The 17,712-nt window shown below is 41.0% G+C and overlaps 1 protein-coding gene across 1 annotated transcript in view; it reads left to right on the top strand.

Moving 5' to 3' along the window:
• DGKH (diacylglycerol kinase eta) overlaps positions 1–17,712 on the top strand; it is a 257,951-nt gene that overhangs the window by 55,176 nt on the left and 185,063 nt on the right. The window lies entirely within an intron of this gene.

The raw sequence follows: 17,712 nt of genomic DNA, 5'->3' as shown, positions 1-17,712 counted from the left end.
GAGATGTTTTAATTTTAATTGCGATTTGTAATAAATCAGAGTAATTTTGTTAGAGCAAAGGCTGTCGCGGTTTCTTGACTAAATGCTGAAAAGAGATAATACAACAGATTATACTTTATTAGGAAATTACTTAGTCAATGGACTTGTCTGGACTAGGATAAATGGTGTGTTTTTTTAAAATGTATTGGCAAAAACATTTGAGGACTCTAGTGGAGACAACGCAAGTTGCCATATATTAACTGCTTGATATGAACTCCTAAGCTCTCTCTGGGAGGCAGGGACCTTTAGTTTCCTTTAGGAGTCTGAGAATGTTAGCAACAGTTCCAATCGCCTCTTATCCCAGTTTGTATTTTCCAATTTCCCCCTGTGGTTCTTCCTGTTTCAGTACCTTTCCATTTTTGCCTCCCCTTATCACTCTGTCCATCCCCTTATGTGTTCACCTGTGCCTCTTGTCTGCACCCATGTCCTCCTGTGTCCTCCATGTCCTAGTCCTGAAATGAGCTACAGGAGAGAATTGGACAGCCCTAGATACTCACTGCAGGCAGGCGTTAAGTGGGGTACAGGCTAGTGCTATGCTGGGAGAAGGGAGGCAGCATTGGATACTGTGTGCTACCTTCTCTTTATTCAGAGTTCCTACTTCTTCCCTGACTCTCCAAGGGCAAGGAGAACAGCTGAGGTGGGAAAGTAGGAGGAGCGTAGTGAGCGGCTGCTCTGGTTGTCCATGCTTGAGTCTGCCTCTCAGTTCTTAGTCTGAAATTAACTGAAAGCAGTTAGAACCTCATGATGCTAGTAGGCAGGTGCAGATGTTTAAAAATATAATAAACACCACAAAAATTTGTAATTCAGTATTTACTGGTAAGCAGTGGATTCCCCTCCCCCAGCCCCCCGAAGGTTGTATGCTCGTGAAGTATCTTAAACTTGAAGCACAAAATATTGCATTATAAAGAAACACTTTGTTAGTCCAGCTGTTCAGTTTAGCCAATCAGATTTATTCAACCTACATTAGATTATGTTGAAGCAATAAATATAACTGCGAGTAGGGAAATTTAGCATCTAGAGAGAGTGAAACCACACTAAAAATTTAAGGTCTCTCTTTTTTTTATCACATGTTTGTAAGGTTTGTCCAGGGCAGTGTTGCTGAGATTTATTTGTGATCCTGTAAAAGACTTGGGTTAGCTGGCTCTGCAAATTCTGTGAAGAAGTAGGTACTGTATAAAATGTTACACAGCTTAATGAATTAAAACAACATTTTTTGTGTAAAACTGTTTGATATGTATGGTGTTATTTGTCATGAATTCTTGAAATAGAGCTTTCTTCAGGAAAAATCATGAGCAACTCAGACTGTTATGCGTTTTAAGATAATAGCATGCTTTTAATTATGTTAAAAATGTGCAACTCAGTTTGTGTTCAGTAAGATCACTTGTTCCAGACAGTTACCACCTCTTTCAGTTTCTTTTCTATAACTGCTTTTCTTTTCTGACACTGTTTCCTGCTGCTTTTCTTCCATTGTTTAGTGATCACTTTCGGGAGAAAATAAAGCTGTTCTTTTTTCAGTATTTATCTTCTTTTTGGTCTTGCATCTGTTTACATTTTTGTTCTTAGTCTTTTGGATTTTATATATATTTTAAAATATAATTTTTAAATATTTTAAATCCACTGCTATATTAACATTGGTTTAGTCCATCAGAGTGCCTGATTTAGAATTTTAATATTTTTCCCTTAGGATCTCTTGTCTTTTTTCCCTTTATTTCTGCCTTTTTTTTTTCTGTTCGGGTATAGAGGTTTCAGTTACTCAACCTGGCTTTCATATTTTGTTTTTCATCCTCCCTCCCCCCAACATTAAAGTTTTTCTCCTTGGTTTTTATTACTGTTTCTTTTGGCTTGCTCATTTTTTCATGTCACTGCCCTCCTTTTTGGTGTTTAAGTGTCTGATCTGTTTTGCTGCACTAAAACTCATTCACTGCATTGTCACTCTTAGCATTAAAATTATGTCTCTCTACAGAAGTTCTTGCTCCCCCCCCGCGCGCCCCCTTCCCCCCCCGGCAAGAGTTAAAACCTTCCATAGTCCGGCCAGTTGTAAGATCTGCTATGGAGAGTCTCAGCAGCTTGTTGGTGTGAGCACTGGGTCTGTCAGCATTGTAAAGGATGCTGAGTCCACTTGTGGAGGAATAATATTTGTGATCCTCTTTTGGCGATGGAGGGGCTCAGACACTATAGGGATGAGGGCTGAATAAGAACCTTAAATAGATAGTGAAAAATAATCTGGTGGATGAATGCAATGTGAAATGTGTGATGAAACTTGGCTCTGCAATTTGTACTGGTCTTTCTATATGTCCATTTTCTTAATTATGATATGAGGTTTTTTTAAATATGATCAGCTAGTTCTTGTGAGAACAGTTTCCTTCTGAGATCTAAATCCAGTTTAAAGTTATTGATTCCAAAGACTGATGAGTTGGTATCTTCTATGCAAATAAAACTTTGTGCTTGATCTACTTTGAATACCAGTTCTTTTGCGCAGTATCAGAGAGGCAATTACTTTGATGTGTCTCTAGATGATTAGTAATATGCAGTACTAATTAGCTTAATTAGTTAATACATGTTCAACACTTTGTTTTCAAAGCAACTATATATGTGCTAAGTTGCTAATGGCTGCCTCTTGAATTCATATTTGCTTTCTTCCATTCTACTTTATTATTTACATTATATTATTAATCCTTTAAAATGTAACTGGATTCTGGAATAAATGACATATTTTAACATAATATTGTACTTACGTTTTCAGTACCTTGTATTCTTGATTTATTGACATTTTTTATTATAGTCTGCACTCTAATGCCTGAAGAACAAGGTCTATTTTAAATGTGTTTTGTATATCACCACCATCATTTAAAAAAATAATAATAAAGTCTCATTTGGACAGAGAACAAGCTTAAGAAATTTGCATTCAAATTATGATTTTAGTGGAAAGATATAAATGTCTGGAAAAAATAGAGGCACAGAAGCACAGAATTGGTTGAATTCTCAATCCCCGCTCTCCTGCTGGTAATAGCTCACCTTAAGTGATCACTCTCATTACAGTGTGTATGGTAACACCCATTGTTTCATGTTCTCTGTGTATGTAAATCTCCCCACTGTATTTTCCACTGAATGCATCCGATGAAGTGAGCTCTAGCTCACGAAAGCTTATGCTCAAATAAATTGGTTAGTCTCTAAGGTGACACAAGTACTCCTTTTCTTTTTGCGAATACAGACTAACACGGCTGCTACTCTGAAACCAATCATAACTATGTAACTTTGGTACTGCAGTGTTATTGTCATAGTTTTGGTTGAGCTCCCCCTGCTGCATGCCCACCAGGCTGCAGTGTTTGGACCCACAAGTTGAGCTCATCTGCCCTTAAGCTCCCTTTAGTCACTGGGTAGGCTCCAGTACACTTCTTGCGCACCAGCTCTGTCTGATACCTCTTCAAGAAGTGGGATCCCACAGGCCAGCTGCCCTAGGCACCCAGAGCAAGTACTGACCTCAAGATACTCCTGTAGTTTAAGCACACCTTCCACACAGATCCACCCTTGTGGGCACTCTGATTTAGTTTATCCCTTCAGAGACTTAGCATAATAGACATAGACATTGCAGAAGGGTTTCTAAAATCTTTATTTGAGACGGCAGAAGAGATACACTAATCTCGGCAAAATAATAAACACTTGCATGCTATTCCCTTCTCCAGGTTTCCTCACCGCTTTTGAGTGTCCTTTCAGATTTGGGTCAGTGTCTTTTCAGGGTTCCAGGTCCCCTTACTGAGACTTCACTCCTCCAGGTCAGGCTTTTCTTCCAGACCAAGAAGTTTCCTTTCTCAGCTCCTACAGTCAGCTTCCTTTTAGCCTTAGCTACTCCCACAGTCAACAGGCCGCCTCTTGCTCAGGAAACCTTCCCCTCTGAGTCCCTCTTCGACTTCACAGCCTTAGTGTTTTTAACCCCTGCTCTGACATCGTCTGGCTTTTTGTTTCCTTCCGGGGGTTTTCCACTCCTTAAAACTTTAGGTGTCCATAGACAAGTGGAGAAAACTGGTTTCACTTAGGATGCAGCCATCCCATTGTTCTGTTTGTGCAAGATCTAGCTAGGGGTTGGTCTTTAACAAAGGTCCTGTTCAGACAGGCACACTCCGACTCCCCTCTTTGTCTCCTTAACGCAAGGAGTATGAGGCGAGGATACAGTGAAGTTAATCATAAGAGTTTAAACATACAGAGAATTCATAATCTCTAACAGCATTTGTAAATTGTACATAGATTTCCCCAAATCATCACAGTTATAAAAAGAGTTTATATAGAACAGTGAGGATGTTCTAGAACGGGGTGGACAAACTTTTTGGCCTGAGGGCCACATCTGGGTATGGAAATTGTATGGCGGGCCATGAATGCTCATGAAATTGGGGGTTGGGGTGTGGGAGGGGGTGAGGGCTCCGGCTGGGGTGCAGGCTCGGGGGGGGGGACGGGGGACAGAAATGAGGAGTTCGGGGCGGGGGGTCGCTCCGGGCTGGGGCAGAGGGTTGGGGTGCGGGGAGGGCGCCGGCTGGGGGTGTGGGCTCTGGGGTGCAGGAGGGTGGGACCGAGGGGTTCGGCAGGTGGGAGGGGTTCAGAGGGTGCCCAATGGGAACTGCGGGGACGGCGCTTGGAGCGGGGGCAGTGTGCGGATCCCCCTCTGCCCCTACGCGTAGGAGCTGGAGGGGGGACATGCTACTGCTTCTGGGAGCCACACATAGCCGCGGCACATGTGGAGCAATGCAAGCCCAGGAGCTCGAGGGCCAGATTAAAACATCTGAAGGGCCAGATGCTGGCCCCGGGCCGTAGTTTGACCACCTCTGTTCTAGAAGGTGAGGGCAGCATAAGAGGATATCTATGTTCATGTTAGACGAGTGGAGAAGTCTGGTATTTAAGGATGGGTGGTCAAAATAAGAGGGTCATCATCAGGTTGCTCAAAGTCTCCTATGTAGTGATGAAGCATAATATCGTTTTGTCATGTTCGGATACACTGTGAGGAAATGAGTAGTGAAAGGAGAAGAATTGTATCTGAAAGGAGACAGGAAAAAAAGTATGCATGTCTGTTTGCAGTATACGGGCTTAGGAGTATATTCCTTGTCATTAAGACCTTATAAAGATCTAGGTTTTGTATTGATTGTAAATACAACAAATAAACTTAGAGCTTGGTCTTTTCTGCCTGGATAATTGATGCAATTTCCAGTATTTTAGGAATTAAGATTTTTATAGTCAGCATATATAGAAAGTGTCTAACAGGCTAGACAACTTTTTTGGTTTTATTAAAATCTCAAATGTGCACCAAAGCTACCCAAACAAGCTGCTCCCAATAAACTGCTCTGGTCTTACATATCTCTTGTCCTGTCCATAGCCTTATTTTCACTAGGAGAAAAGGTGTGGTGCTATCTTGTGTTAGCTAACACATTTACCTTGACCACCTAACACATGTGAAAACTACAAACTTTCCTTCACTAGAATTTTATTTTGTGTTACCCACGTTTAATACAAGCTAAGAACACATCTTTTTCCTAGTATGGATGCATCCCTATAAGAACAAAGTTCCTGTACTCATCTTTCATTTAAACCTAGGTTTTGCAAGTCCCTTCCTCCTACGCAGTCATGTCCCAAAATATATTTGTGTGCTTTTTATTGTAGTATTTTGACACAAAACTTCCTATACTACCATCAAATTGTTTACTCCATAAGTCTCATCTTTTTGATTCTTATGTATTTTTCCTTCTGTTTGCCTTTTTCTCTCTCCTTTTTGTTACATGTACATTTGTTTCTCATTTCTCATCCTCTGTTCTTTCCATTCTCCCCTCCCAGCCTTTAGGCTTGATCCAAAGCCCATTGAAGTCAATAGACTGTGGGTTACACCCTGAATCTCCATCCTCTTTCACTTCCATCTTTCCTACCTCATTTGCCCTAAGTTTTACCCCATTATTTCTTCTAAATTTACTATTCCACCCATTTATGCTGCACCAGGAAAAGAGATAGAACCTCCCCAGGGATTATTTTATACCAAGTATGTTTTTCAAGGAAGCTATCTGGAGACTATTGGTTTTTCAGATGAATACTTAGATCTCCAGTGGTTGTGTGAGCTTTCAGAAAGTGACAAGCTATTCTGAAATTACTTTAAAATCTTTATAATTTGAGTTTAATCAACTAACCTTTGGCCCTGTTAACACTAGATTTCAACGAATGGAATCCAGTAAACTAAGTTTTATTTCTCTCTTTCTTGTTCTTCCTGTGGGCGTTTCTTTTTCTTTCCTTTTGTTTGCTCCAGAGAGGCCAAAAAAAATATTTTTGAGCCCTGATCTCTGTCTTAACTTGAGAACCTATTGTTCAATTCACGTCAAAATTGTTAGAAAAATTCTACCCTTTACCTGGATCAATTTTGACTCTAGTTTTTATTTATTTCAATTGTAGTGAAAAGGGACCAGAGTAAGTCTTATACTAGAAATTCAGTGGCAAGCTTAATTAGAGTGGCTGCTGCCAACTCCGTAATTCTCAACAGCCTATCTCTAAAACTCAGTAAATTAGTTTCATATTAAAAAGTCAGCAAGAACAGCAAATCTTAATGGTTTTGCTTTGTGAAGTTGTTTTTCAAAACTTCTGAACTATAGCTGATCCTATTTAAGGGGCATGCAGATTTAAGATAGTAATCCATATGAAATGGAGAATATGCTTTGTTTTAATCTGTGATCCCTAAGATTGTAGCTACATGTAGCTAAACATCCAGATTGCTATTTAAGGAAGTAAACTTCTAACTATGGCAAAACAGCTAAAAATAGTAACAAGTAACTCTCACGTTTTCATCCAAATAAAGCTTACAGAAAACTTCCTTTGAGCATGCTGCAGGTTTGTTTCATGAAGAGGTATCGTTACATCAAATTGGAGGACAGATGGCGCTTTTTAAAATACAAACCATAGGTATAAATTGGGGAAAACAGAACAATCCAACTCCAGAATTGGAGGGGACTTTAGGGAAGGAGAAGTAAGGAGAAGGGGGTGTGAACAAAGTGTAGAATAATAGAGGAAGGTGCTAACACAGAAATGAACTGCACACAGCCTGGACCAGAGCAATTATTTGGATTTGTTGAGGAAAATACACCTAAGTCACTTGATTGTTGTTGGTAGAATACAGGATTTGGGATTAGATGCAAGTAATAATATCATAGTTGAGCAGTTTATTCTCTATGGTTCTCAGGTGTCCCCCATGCCCTTTGAGAACAGCTGGTAACTTAATGCAATAGTTAATGATTTTACAGACAAAGCATACTGAAGGGATATGGGCATGTGCCTTCTTCCAGCTGTGTGGAAGAAACCTAGAGCAAACGTTACTTATGTTAGTTGTTTTGATTTTATTATATAAATTTTTAAAAGTGCCTAATTTAAGATGTGCATGAAACAGGGTTGTATTCTGTCTCTGCTGTTGTTTGGCATTATCATAAACTGGATAAAGTAGGAGTGAATTAGCAACACAAACATTGGCATAGTACGGATTGAGGGCAAATGTCTAGAAGATTGGACTTTGCCAGTGATATTGCACAACTGAGTGATACCCCCGAAAAGCTATAAACAAAGACAGGCACCTTGGCAAAAGCAGCTGGCCAAGCAAGGCCCCAAATCAGTTGTGTCAAAACAAACATCCTTGAAACCCAGACGTCAAGGAGTAACTTCATATTAGAAGGCAAAAACATCAAGAAAGTAGATCAATTCATTTTTCTGGTAAGTACCATACTAGCCAATAGTGACCTCAAGAAAGATGTGAGATCAAAGGAGAGGAAAGGCATCCACAGCATTCACTAAACTCAATGTATGGAAATTAAAGATACACTGTACCAAACAAAACTGAGAATTTTCTCAGGGCTGCAAGAGCTGGATATCTGTAAAAATGTTAGAAAACTAGATGCCTTTGAAAATAAGTGCCTGTGAAAGACTCTGGCATTGCTTGGAGAGACTTTATCACCAACCAAAGAGATCCAAGTAATCACTAACCAGCAGCTTGTCTCCACTAGAATTAGATGGATATATTGGATATATCTGGAGCATGTACTCCAGATGCCAGCGCGCACACTCCCACATGAAGCTGTCTGTAAGGCCCAACTGGTCTAGAACTTGGCCCTGCAGAGCTGCTAGTTAGCTGACATTGCTATGGTGTCGCTTAGCAGCAGCGGTAAAAAGTTTGCACTCTCCTGCCTGCAATCTATTTTGGACACAGACCATGGGAAGTCCCATCTCAAGCGGTCTGACAGGCAGCAGCCCTATGGCCCCTAATTGTCACCCTGCCCTATTTAAACCTATGGGGCATTCCAGGAAGCATCCAGACAACAGCGTGGACTTCCTATAGCTGCCACAACCATTCCTTGCTCTTGAACTCCTGGCTTCGGCTTGATTTGGACCTTAAAACCTGACTCTGATCCCTGGTATTGACCTTGGCCTGGAACCTGACTATGCACTGCTTCACTACTCCCTGCCTCAGGTTTGCCACTGCTCTGATCCTTGGTTCTGACTGCCTATGATGGAATCCTGACACTGTCAAGTGGAAACCAACTGGTGTGAGGCAATGATGGCACTCAAGAGAAACCTTAAGAACCCTTATCAGGAAGGGCAGAACAGTCCATCTCAACACCAGAGAGCAGATGGAAACAACAGCTAATGGCAGAAGGGGATGGAAGAGACTGGTTTCCACCCTTTGTGTGTCAACAGCGGTGAGAGAAGGATGGAATAATGACTAACTTAAGATGTAGATCTCTTTTCATATCTTAGAAATTAACAATTCCTCACCACAAAACCAGAAAATGACTATAGAGAAACACAATAAAAACCAAATCAACACTTCCTCATTGCAAATAGCAACATTTACCATGTCCTCTCTCCCAAAAGCTGGGGTCAATAGATGGACCTTGCAGCATATCCATAACATCAACAAATTTGGGCTAAACCTGATCAAAGTGGTACAGCAGAACCTCAAAGATACGAACACCAGAGTTACGGACTTACGGGACACCCCGTGGAACCAGAAGTCCTCAATCAGGCAGCAGCGCAAACTAGAAAAGGAAAAAAAGCAAATACTGTACTGCCTTGGGGCTAAAGGTTGTGGCTGCAGCCGCAGGGTGGGAGTGCTGGGTCTTGGGACTTCAGCCTTGCGGGAGGTGCTGGGGATCAGGGCTTTAGCCCTGCAGCTCCATTGTTGGTTTCAGCCCCGTGGGGGGTGCCGGAGCTCAGGGGTTTTGGTAGAAGGGGAGCACCGGTTTCAGCCCCAGCTCTCCCCCCCGCAGCTAAGGCCCTGAGTCCTGGTGCCCCCTGAGAGGCTGAAACCAGGAGCGGAGCCACAGGGCTGAAGCCCCGAGCCCACAGTGCTCCCCACCAGGTCTAAAGTGCTGAGTCTCAGTGATCCCACAGGGCAGAAGCCCTGAGCCCCCTGCCCAGAGCTAACTCTTCCTTGCAGCCTCACCATTGGAGAGAGACAGGAACAGTGCATGGTTTCATTAGCCACTCTGAGACCTGGCAAACTTGTACCAGAGTGAAGTTCTTTAGGGGATTGCTTTAAGCTACCTTTCTGGTCACAGGCTTACAGTGGTGTTGCAAACAAGATGGCTTTGGCTGACTAAGTCAGACTCTTATTAAACAGAAGACAAAAAGAGAGAGACAGAGGAAAAAGGAGAAATAGGGTGGGGAAAAAGAAAAGAACTATCAGGAACCCACGTCTTGCATCTTTGGTGGTAATTGAGATTTAGCTGAACACAGTAGAGGTGGTGATGTCATCTGTGTCCCTTTCCCTGTGATCTGGTTTGGTCAGGACATATCTCCGAGTCAGGACAATGAAAGCCAAATGGGGAGTCATGCTGGATCCGGGGGTCCCAAGAGATGGTAGGGGTGGGAGCTATGATGGTGGAGCAGTTCACCCATTTCTGAGCCAGGCATCTAATTAACTAATGTAATGATTTCTCCCTAAACTCTCTCTTTACAGACCTCAAAATACCTCATCCTCTTATTATTTTGTCTACCAATTAGTCTTAATTTCCAATATTTCCAATTTTGGTCCATAATTTCGGTCCCCCACTTCTTTTATTTACCAGATATGGTCTTAACACAGTCCTTGAGTTGTATGAGTAGGCTTTTTTGTTTGGGCTAATTCCGTGTGTCTCCCTTTTGTACCATTTCCCATTAACGTAGGTGATTGGATACATGTTTATAAAATGTTCCACTTTCCCCACATTTGAGCTCACAGTTGGGGTAGGCCTGTTAGGCACCAACTATTATAATAGTCCCTTCCCTGACGACAGCTGTGGCAATATCCTAGAGAGGCAGTCTCTCAGGCAGGCAGATCCCAGCACAACTAATATCTTAAATTTAACCTATCCAATTGCATGACTGAAACTTTTGTAAACAGGAGGGAAATTTGAGATTTCCAGATGGCAATGCAAACACTTGAGCAAGCCTGAATATTCGCTAGTTAGTCTCGGAGCATAATGTAGTAAAATCTCCTTTTGTGGGTGAATTAGTGATAGAAAGGTAAGGACGGTGCCATTTGGCTTGTAAAAATGTACAGAATTATAATTTCAGTGGTGTCATCCTCTGAGGCATGGCAGCGGGGACTCGCTGCCCCCCAGCTCCCGGTCCTCGTATTGGTAGAAATTTTGATGATACATTTTTGTCTGGAATGGGTTGAGCTGGGTATCATTTTGAAGTCTTTTCTACCATTAACCATTAGTACCAAACATTACAAACCTAGAACAATTATGTAGATATATATTCAAGAAAATTGCTTAAAATCAACTTTTCTTAAAATTGTACTTTCACACGGGTGCATTACTTACATAAAAACAACATTGATTTTTGCTAATCCTAGGGAAGCTGGCCTTCATATGTAACATTTATTCATCAAAGTCCTCATCAGTGTTATCTCAGTCGAGGGCACCAGTGCTAGACGTGTTTTCATACTGACCCTCACCCGCACCGCACTTGCACATCTCTGTACAAGGCAGGCTGCTGGTCAAACATTTGCAGGGTGGTGAGCATCTGTTCTTTGCATACATGCATTTGATTAGCTGAAGGATTGATTGACACACAACTTGTGAAATCAGTCCATCCTCGAAGCCCCATCCATGCCCGATGGAGGAGCATTGTTTTGGATGCGCTTGATCATCCCAGAGCCATTCCATTGCTTGATAATTTGCCCTTGATAGCAGGTATAACTGCACTCCTTGTTGGTGGTAATTCTTCTCCATTTGTCCGCTTCTTGGTAAACATATGGATATGTGGAAATTGTCTTGCAAGTCCTGTACCTTTGGGATATGGCTTAAAACACGTGTGTTTTTCAAAGACGACGTCAAGTATTGTTGAAAGGCAGTCAGTGTTTGGATGTGTGCATCTATAGCATGTTACAGCTTTTTCTCTGCAAGAATCTGGTTCACAGTACTGTCACAGTACAAAATCCCCCAGATCTCAGCCATGAACAAAGGAGCAAATTGCACGTATTGCTGTGAAGAATATGTGTAGTTCGCCAAGACATAGACTGTAATGTCCACGAAGATCATCATGGACATTATTAGCTGTTGAACAGGCCTATGAAGGCTCTTGTCTAGTGTTGCAACACATTTTGATTCAGTTCCGCAGATGTATATGTTCATGCACTTCAGCTTCATAAGGAATAACTGAACTCAGTGATCAGTGGAGCTAGCAGGTATGATCAGCAGGATGCATACCCAGGTAATTTGCTCTGGCACTTCGTGTAGTACCGAGTTAAAAGCTGACTATGTTAGAACATACCTTTCTCCTAAAATAGTATAGTATGATGTGTCCTGGATGTTTGGATCATTTGATGGTTCGTCTTCTAGCTCTTCACCTGAAGCTGTACTCAGTGATTTTTCACCTCTGGAGTGCATCCCACTTTTGCACAAGTGAGGACAAGGCTAGTGAATATAGAAAGCTCTGCTATACAGTAACTCCTCACTTAAAGTCGTCCCGGTTAACGTTGTTTTGTTGCTACTTTGCTGATAAATTAGAGAACATGCTCATTTAAAGTTGTGCAATGCTCCCTTATGACGTTTGGCAGCCGCCTGCTTTGTCCGCTGCTTGCAGAAAGAGCAGCCTGTTGGAGCCAGCTGGTGGGGGCTTGGAACCAGGGTGGACCGGCAGCCCCCGCATCAGTTCCCCCCTCCTGTAAGTTCCCTGTGTGGCAGCCACCCAGCAGGCTATGAGTTGCCGGGCAACTCAGCTGTTCCTCCCCCCCACTGCTGTGTGCTGTTCCTGCCCTTTGCCTTGGAGCTGCTCCCAGGAGCCTCCTGCTTGCTGTGCAGAAAGAGGGAGGGGGAAGAAGGGTGCTAATGTCAGGGTGTCCCCTCCCCCCCGCTCCTGTACCCCCATCTCCTGTAGCTTATTTCCATGGCGGGGGTGGGGGACGGGACACAACACGACAGGGCTCAGGATGGAGGAAAGCTTGCTGGCAGCAGCTGCAGTCTCAGTTTGCTAATCTGTTTAAAAGGGCAATGTACTTAGAGTAGGGTCAGCGTTCTCTCTCTCTCTCTCTCTCTCTCTCACACTCACACTCACACACACACAGTGTAGGTGTGTGTCTCTGTCTCTTTCTGCCATGCCTTCTCCCCTTCCTCCATTCATGCTGCCTTGTAGAGTGTGAGGCTACATTAAAAACGATGTGTTAACCCTTGAGGGCTCAGCCGAGTGCTGGTTCATCATTTTTAGCAGTAAGGCATCCCCTGGGAAATATCCCACCCTCTGATTTCACCATCTCAACCAAGCTTCACAATCATCATTGCTGTGTACAGTATTAAATTGTTTGTGTAAAACTTATACTCTGTGTGTGTGTATATATGTATATAAAAATATAGTCTTTTGTCTGGTGAAAAAATTTCCCCTGGAACCAAACCCCCCCACCCTATTTATATTAATTCTTATGGGGAAATTGAATTCGCTTAACATTGTTTCACTTAAAGTAGCATTTTTAGGAACATAACTACAAGGTTAAGTGAGGAGTTACTGTAGTCGAATTAACTGCTGCTTCACTGAAAACTGGACTTCTTGGCTTCCATATTTTTGGATATTGGTAGGAAGGTAAGTGAGCCATGAAATCATGAAGCTCCTTCAAGGAAGGGTTCTATGCTTATCCAGACAGCACTTGAGGCTGAGACTGGTCCCCATTAATTTGCTCCTGATAGCTGATCATAACAGTAGTATGAAGAATACCTTTGCCATCTGCTGTATCTTCAAGGAAATTGAAGTTTGCGGCAGCAAAATATATAAACCTGCCCTTGACACACTCCTTCCACTTATAGTAATTAGTGTAAATATAGTAACATTTAAAAAATGAATCGGGTATCGTGTTCTGAGCATTAACAGATAACACAGTACTGTCAGTTGAGGGCCACTGTTTAACTTTGTGAGGGCTGCATGTTTGACAAACCCATTTTAAAGTATAATTTAAAAAGGTGATTTTTAAACATTTCCTTGTGTATATACATAATTGTTCTAGGGTTGTCACGTTTGAAACCATTGTGTTGGTGGGAGAAAGGGCTTTTGAATGATATCCAACACAACCCATTTCTAATGAAATTCTATTATTTACCAACTGGGAGCTGGAGGGACCAGGGAGTCCCCCTGCCTTACCGCAGAAGGTGACATTTAGATATTTATGAATCAAATGACAACACCCTTACCTTTCTATCATGAGCTTGCCCATGGAATTACACGTGCTCCCAGACTAAGTCTTTTGCTTTCCACAGATGTTCTTGAGAACAAAAACATTTTACTTTTTGGTCTAAATGTTTGCAGCTATGTTTTGCTGTATTTACTCAGTTCTAGTAGAGTTCTTTTTAAAGATTTTTTTCAATCAGATAGAAGAGCTCTTATTGAGACAAAGTAAGTTATTTGAACATTGGATCATAGAGAGAGAGAAAAAAAGAAGGTTGAAGTCTCCAGCAAAAAATATTAATAAAAAAAAATCCACATCCATTTTGTTAAAGGGGAGGGAAGGTGGTATGGGTGTGAGAGAGAGAATGGAGTGACCTGACATAATAATGTTGGTTGTTATAGCTGAACAAGTTCTGACAGATATGCAGTATACCAGGAAGTTAAAAATAAACAATCATTTGTAGAAGATTAATTGTGTGGGAAGGGGGGGAAAAGTACAATCTTTCTGCTTTGTTGATTCCAAAGATGAAAATCTTTACAGAAAGCTTTAACTTGCTCGCCTTTGTATTACTCAAGTAATAACGAGGTTAAAATCTCCACCCAAAATAATATGGGAATCTGGGAAGTGGAATAACTTTAGCAATAACAGAATTCAAGATATTGGAAACACATATGTTATATTTAAATATACTTCCTCACTTCCAGAATCTTGACAATATAATCATTCAGTGCTTCTGCAGTCTGTATGAATCTTTTGTGTGAGTATAACTGTTTTTCTGAGGTACATGGGTGGGGGGGAGTCTTACAACAAATGTTAATGTTCACCTCTGTTTCCTCCAGAAGCCTATTTTGAGTTATGCTCGTTATTTACAACAGAATAGAGTGTGTGCCCTTAATGTTCTGTGAAGCACTTCCAACTTGTACATGACAGATTTAAAACATTTTGCAAAAGTTAACCCCTATATTATAGCGAAAAAAAACCCCAATAACCTAATGAAAGCATATATATTGTTTGAGATATGTTCATTGGAATATATTATATCTAATAGGATTTCTTTAAAATTTAAACTATATGTACACAGATTATCAAAACTATTTGCTTATTCAGTCAGTATGAACACAGCGGTATAGTATAGTAGCACCTCCTATAAACTTATACTGCATCTACATATTCTCCACTTGACTATGTTCTGAGAAGAATAAGTAAAATAGGTGCCAGTGCTTATCAACCTTAAAAACAATAAACAAAAAACACACACCAATAAACCAGCTTACACTTGTGACAGAATTGGGAGTGTTTAAAATTGTGCAATACCACGCTTTCAATAAACTGACTGTTCTGACAAACACTGTAATTTCCAGGAAATCTGATAGGTCAGACTGGGGGGAAAAAGTTCTTACAGTTTGCTTTAACTACTTTAAATTCATAACTATATCACGTTAGTATTGATTCAGGAAACAAATGTCAAAGTGATTAGAGATTGTCTGTGGCTAAGACTTAGGAGATCTGGGTTCAATTTCTAGTTGTGCCACAGATTTCTTGTGTAACTTTTGGTAAATTGTTTAGGGCCTGATCCAAACCACATTGAAGTCAATGGGAGCCTTTAAGTTGGCTTCTTGTCCCCATCTGTAAAATCAGGATTAAAAAAACAAAAACGTCCCTATCCTACAATGGTGTGGTGGAAATAAGTACATTAATGCTTGTCAAGTGCTTAGATACCATTGTGATGGAGAGCTGTAGAAGCATATAGGTTGACATGACCGGATTCTGTACTAGCTTTTCTTGCTTTCTTTCTTCTCCTCCCTTATTCATACACTTTTCTGAGCCTGATGAAGTTCCTGGTGAAGAAATCTACGTGGATAGTTTTGAGGCAGCTGAAGTAAAACCAGCATATTTGCACGAGACAGTGGTCTTTGAAGAAAAAGAAGGGAGTGTAAGGAAAATACAGAACCAGAGAGCTTTGTTCTTGCAGTTCATAAGTGATGTTCAATTTGAATTTCCATTGTATTGTAATTGTTCCTACAGGTACACTTTGATATCTTTTCTGTCTAACTGCAGATTGAAGAAATGGGGTGCAAGAGTTTGGGGAGAATCTTGAATGGTGTAGAGGCACCAGTGAACAACATGTAAAATTTAAAATAGAGTATGTGACTTGAAACTCTTAACAGTGAGGTAGTGATTCTTGTTTGAGATTCAGTATTCTATATTGGAAGTTCCCAAGCTGTGATCTGTGAACCACTCATTGGTCATTGGTGCACTTATTGGCGGGAGGCAGAGTACTGGGTTTCCTTTTTTCATCAGTTCAGAGAGGGGGAATGTCCGGACAAATGGGGAAAATGCATGATGTGTATGTTGGTTGGGGATTATAATGACATAGTAGTATAGCATAGTAGTATAATGGCATAGCTAGTAACAGGGTTTGATTTTTTTTTTTAATTGCTCTGTTATTCCAAACATGACCTGGGAATGCACCACGGTCAGTATCTGGACAAGTAGGATTAGTATCTGTTAACAACCAACAAATCCCCTTAAGTGATTAATACAAATTGTGGTGTTCTCAGCTAAAAGGACGGTGGATATAATATTGTTCTCACACAGTGTATGAAGTCTTAAAGGCAGATACACTGATACATACAAAGACTACTATGAGTTGTGGGTGTGGTTGCCTGACAGGAGGAGTAGCTATACACAATTTTTTTCACATGTTAGCACAAAAACACTTGAATTTTTTTTTTTTTTTTTTTAAAACAGTGTGATCTATGTTTCAGCTTCAAAAAAGAGAAAAAATAAGAGTTTGGCCCTGAACGTTAGTTCTAAGTTCTAGTTCTAAGGCCCCACCTACACCTCAGCTTTTGGCCCTGAATGTTAGTTTTAAGTTCTAGTTCTAAGAACTAGTTCTAAGTTCTAGTCTACACTGCAACTTTTAAATAACTTTGTCACAAGTTAGTGGATATGGTTTATGTCTCTATATAGGCTGGTCAATACTCTGAGTAACCATGGCAGCTAGCAGTAATATTGCTCCTGCCAGCAATCTAGACTGGAATTTGTTTGCCTTCCTGTGATCCTTTCCCAGTACCTGCACTTTCTTGGGTTGGAATCCTGTAATTGGCCGGTCCCCCTTCCTCTCAGCTTTCTGATCTTGCTGAAGGTGAATGATGTTTGAACACACTCTTCTTTGCTGAGTCACTGTGGGATAAGAACCCATTTCCCCCCTGAGAATGCGCTGATATATGTAGGCGCAGTTGAGGTCTGGGGGAACAGATGTGGTTAACGCATGACTATGTTGTGGGAAATAAAAATCTACTCTGTGGGTACAACTAAACCTTGTTTGTTGTAACCAGGTAAGATGAACTAACTGGTAACTGAACAAAGCTGAATTTGTAGCACAGATAGAGCACAGTAACAATTCTGTATTAAAGATGGAGCTTTACACAAGGGTAAACTTTATAAGACGCCATTTATTATTAAAAGGCAATATATTCTATTGCCACTGCTAATTACTGAAATACAGTATGGAACCTCAAACTAACTTTTCCTCTGGATTCTGCAGTGAAGTCACAAACACAGAACTATGACTCCACAAGGTATTACTGTAGAGACATCAATTGATGTAAGGATGGAGTATAAAAGTAACAGGCTTTTATGCCTGTTTATGCAGTGCCCTTGCTTAAACAAAATTGATAAACACCTATAAAAGTCCCTGTCATAAATATAAAGGGAAGGGTGAACCCCTTTAAAATCTCTCCTGGCCAGAGGAAAAATCCTCTCACTGTAAAGGGTTAAGAAGCTAAAGGTAAACTCGCTGGCACCTGACCAAAATGACCAATGAGGAGACAAGATACTTTCAAAAGCTGGGAGGAGAGAGAGAAACAAAGGGTCTGTGTCTGTCTATATGCTGCTTTTGCCGGGGATAGAACAGGAATGGAGTCTTAGAATTTTTAGTAAGTAATCTAGCTAGGTATGTGTTAGATTATGATTTCTTTAAATGGCTGAGAAAAGAACTGTGCTGAATAGAATGACTATTTCTG

This window comes from Eretmochelys imbricata, chromosome 1, assembly GCF_965152235.1.
Source record: "Eretmochelys imbricata isolate rEreImb1 chromosome 1, rEreImb1.hap1, whole genome shotgun sequence".
In the NCBI taxonomy this organism is placed as follows: domain Eukaryota; kingdom Metazoa; phylum Chordata; order Testudines; family Cheloniidae; genus Eretmochelys; species Eretmochelys imbricata.
This window is presented reverse-complemented; position numbering and strand designations above follow the sequence as displayed.